The 4,486-nt window shown below is 33.3% G+C and overlaps 1 non-coding gene across 1 annotated transcript; it reads right to left on the bottom strand.

Annotated features, from left to right (window-relative positions):
* Positions 1-1,378: 1,378 nt before the first annotated feature.
* LOC137764512 (U6 spliceosomal RNA) lies at positions 1,379-1,485 on the bottom strand. Its single transcript, XR_011074014.1, has one exon. It is a non-coding gene; the product is annotated as a U6 spliceosomal RNA (small nuclear RNA).
* Between the last annotated feature and the right edge of the window lie 3,001 nt (positions 1,486-4,486).

Genomic DNA, 4,486 nt, shown 5'->3' with positions numbered 1-4,486 from the left:
CTCTGACTTCTGGCAATCCCTTAACTTTTTATTGTCTCTATATTTCTGCCTTTTCAAAAAAGTCATATAATTGGAACTATACAGTATGTATCTTTTTCAGATTGTTTTCTTTCACTTAGTAATACGCATTTAATGTTCCTATGTGTCTTTTCATAGCTTAATAGCTCATTTCTTTTTAGTGCTGAATAATATTCCGTTGTCTGGACGTACCATAGTTTGTTCATTTGCCTAATGAAATACATCTTTGTTGCTTCCAAGATTTGGCAACTATGAATAAAGCTGCTACAAACACCTATGTGTAGGTTTTCGTGTGAATATAAGTTTTCAACTGCTTTGGATGAATACCAAGGATCACAATGACTGGATTATTGGTAAGAATATGTGTAGCTTTGTAAGAAATTGCCAAAATTCCAAAAGTCTTCCAAAATGGCTGTAACATTTTGTATTCCCAGCAGTGATATATGAGAGTTCCTGTTGCTCCACATCGTTTCCAGCATTTGGTATCATCAGTGTTTCGGGTTTTGGTCATTCTAATAGGTATGTAATGGTATCTCATTATTGTTTTAACTTGCAATTCTCTAGTGGCATATGATGTGGAGCATCCTTTCACAGGAATTTGTCATCTATATATCTTCTTTGATTATTGTCTGTTCAGATCTTTGGCCCATGTTTTAATCAGGTTATTACTAAGTTTTAAGAGTCCTTTGTGTATTTTGGATAATAGTCTGTTATCAGATGTGTCTTTTGCAAATATTTTCTCCAAGTCTGTGGTTTTTTTCTTCTCATTCTCTTGAATTGTTCTTTTTTTTTGTTTTTTGAAATTTGACTTTTTCCAAATCTTCTATCACTAAAATAACTTTCTTTGGCTAGTATTTACATGAGATATCTTTTATTTTCAGTTTTTGTGTGTGGTCTTTTAGTTTAGTGCATTGCTAGCAACATAGAGCAAGGTTTGTTGCTTTATCCAACCTAATAATCTCATTGATTACTATTTCTGGTATATCTGCAAGGACTTTAACAGTCTTATTTTATATTTTATGCCTACCATTCTTTTTCTATTGCTTAATTTTTTTTTTCTGCCTTCTCTTGGTCCAAAAGTTTTCTATTCTCCACTTTTTGTCTGCTGAGTCATTTATTACTGATTATATATTTTGTCTATTAGTTATAATCCTTACTTTTTCAGCATAATATTTAACTATAAATATTTCTTACAGATTTTAAGTTATCTGGTGTTTTTATTTTTCAAACATAAAATGATCTTAGTATGCTTCAGTTATCCATTATTGTACTCTCCAATCTCATGATTGTTTGACTTTTTTTAATACAAAAGTAGTTTTTTTTTTTATAGTCAGTACTAAATTTAGTTTCATTAATTAAAAAAAATATGGAATGTTTCATGAATTTGTGTGTCATCCTTGTGCGGGAGCCATGCTAATCTTCTCTGTATTGTTCCAATTTTAGTATATGTGTTGCTGAAGTGAGCACTTCATTAATTTTTTAAATTGTAGTTGATTTACAATATTAGTTTCAGGTGTACAGAAAAGTGATTCACTTTTATATATATATCTATTTCAGATTATTTTCCATTATGGGCTATTACAAGATATTGAATATTGTTCCCTGTGTTATATAGTAAATCCTTGTTGCTTATCTATTTTATTTATAGTAGTGTGTATCTGTTCATCCCATATTCCTAACTTATCCCTTCCTCTCCCCCTTTCCCCTTTGGCAACCATCAGTTTGTTAATTTCTAATACACCATTTAAAAAAGTCTTATGCATCTTCTGGTTTATTTTACTTATTGCTGAAAGACATCCTTCACTATTTCTTTCATTGACAGTCCATAAGTAGTATTCGCTCTCAGTCTTTGTGTATCTGAAAATGTAATTATTTTGTTTTACTCTTGAATGATAGTTTGACTGTACATAAAATTTTAGGTTAACAATTATTCTTTTCCTCAGTGCTTTAAAGCTATCATTTCATTGCCTCTGTTGCCTATTATTATTGATGAGAGGCCTGCTATAGGTTAAAATGTGTTCCTCTTCTCTCTCTGGTAGCTTTTAATATTTTTTCTTTATTCTTTTCTAAAATTCAGGTTCATTGAGGTATATTTTACACACAATGAAATTCAGTCTTTTTATGTGTACAGCTCAGTAATATAGAACATTTTCATTAAACCCAAAAGTTCTTTCATGCCCCTTGTTATGCAACCCCTCTCCCATCTCCAATCTCTGACAATGATCTGATTACTGTCTCTATGAATTTGCCTTTCAGAATGTTACATAAATGGAATTCTACAGAATTTTTATTTGATTTCTATCACTTAGTATGATGGGTTTTGCAGGTTCATTTATATTATTTCATGCACTAGTACTTTTTGTGTCTTTTTATTGCTGAGTTGTATTCCACTGTATGGATGTTTCACAATTTGTTTATTCATTCACCATTCACCAGTTGATGAATATTTGAGTTGTTTCCAGTTTGGGGGCTATTATAAATAGATCTATAAACATTCTCCAATAAAAAATTTGTATCAACATATGCTTTTATTTCTCTTAGGTCAATATTTAGGAATGTGATTGCTGGTTCATACAAGAAGTGTTTGTTTTACTTTACAAAAAATTGCCAAGGTATTTTCCAAAGTGGTTGTCCAATTTTACATTCCTACTAACAATGTAGGAGAGGTCTATTTGCTTCTTTTTTTTCAGTTGCTTCTTGTACCTAATTATATTTTTATTTTTATTATTTATTTATCTTTATTTGTTTATTGGCCACACCTTACAGCATGTGGGATCTTAGTTCCCAGACCAGGGATCAAACCCATGCCCCCTACAGTGGAAGCATGGAGTCTTAACCACTGGACCACCAGGGAAGTCCCTTTTTATTTTTTTAAATTTATTTATTTATTTATTTTAAAGAAATTCACGTTCTTTTATTTATTTATTTATTTATTTATTTATTTATTTATTTATTTATTTATTTATTTATTTATGACTGTGTTGAGTCTTCGTTTCTGTGCGAGGGCTTTCTCTAGTTGCGGCAAGTGGGGACCACTCTTCATTGCGGTGTGCGGGCCTCTCACCATCGTGGCCTCTCTTGTTGCGGAGCACAGGCTCCAGACGCGCAGGCTCAGTAGTTGTGGCTCACGGGCCCAGTTGCTCCGTAGCATGTGGGATCTTCCCAGACCAGGGCTCGAACCCGTGTCCCGTGCATTGGCAGGCAGATTCTCAACCACTGCGCCACCAGGGAAGCCCTAAATTTATTTTAATTTATATCTCTTTCTTTTAAATAAATTTCTTTGTCCCAAAGTTCTATTTTTGGGGTGAATAATCTCAATATCATCTTTAAGTTTGCTAATTCTCTCTTTGTATCCATTAATACTATCTAGAGTTTTATTCCATTTATTGAGTTTTTAAAATCTCAATAGCTTTATTTTTAATTTCTATTAAATTCTCATATTTATCTTTTTTCTTCATTTTTCTCTTGTTTCAAATTTCTTTTTATTTTTTAAAAGCAAATTATGTCTTCATTTATATCAATGAACTTGCTAAATATTTAATATCTTCGTTAGACTATTCTCTAAATTAATTTCTTCTGGGATGGATTCCTCTGTTGATTTTATTGCTGTTGTTCTTGGAAATATATATATTTTGAACTTTTACTTTGCATTTCTCTCTTACTTTCTCTACTTCTGTGCTCACCCCTGCTTCTCTGGTGGTTGTATTGTTGCCTCTGCCCAGATCCTCAGGCCAAAATCAGGTTTTATAATAGTTTGGAGTCCTTGCTACCTGTTGATTTGGCAATATTGCGGATTTGTTCATCAAGCCAGCTAATGACTTGCTTTTCTTCACATTTGAGGAGCTGTGCCTACTGTTTTCTTTGCCTAGGCCTGAAGCTCCGTATCCACTATACAAAGCAGTGGATACAACACTGGTTTTCCATTTGCCTTTTTGGAGGTGAGCTCCACCCCAAGCCTAGCTTGGATCAGTGGCTGCGGTTGCAGTCCTCCACCTGGCAGGGCATATTTTTTGTCCCTGTTAGCCTTCAGAAAGCAAATTCCAGCCACCAATTCTTATTTTTGGATTTAGAGTCCAGCAGAGCTTGTGACGTTTCTCTTCTGCTTCTTTCTTATCCATGGTGATTTATCTTACGTTCGAGTCTGACAGGTCTTTTTTGGCTTTCTCTCTTAATGTTATACAATATATGTTACTGATTTTTTTTGTGTGCTGGGTGGGCACATGAAAACCTGAACTTACAGTGTCATCTTGACTGTAAATCTCTCAACACTCTTTTAAAGCCTAATACTTCATATCCGCTCTACACCAGAAAAAGATATGATGAGAAAAACAAAACACATTAGATTCTCTCTGCTTAAACTCTGCTTTTCACTGATATGAGAAGTTGTTCTGTCCAACCTTTGTGTGGAAAGGAAATTATACACTGGGTTGCATAATCTTCTCATAAGTTTCATAGCTTCTCATAAGTA

The sequence above is a fragment of the Eschrichtius robustus genome, chromosome 4 (genome assembly GCF_028021215.1).
Source record: "Eschrichtius robustus isolate mEscRob2 chromosome 4, mEscRob2.pri, whole genome shotgun sequence".
Taxonomy (NCBI): Eukaryota; Metazoa; Chordata; class Mammalia; order Artiodactyla; family Eschrichtiidae; genus Eschrichtius; species Eschrichtius robustus.
Note: the sequence above shows the minus strand (reverse complement) of the source record. Positions and strands in the feature narration are given on the sequence as shown.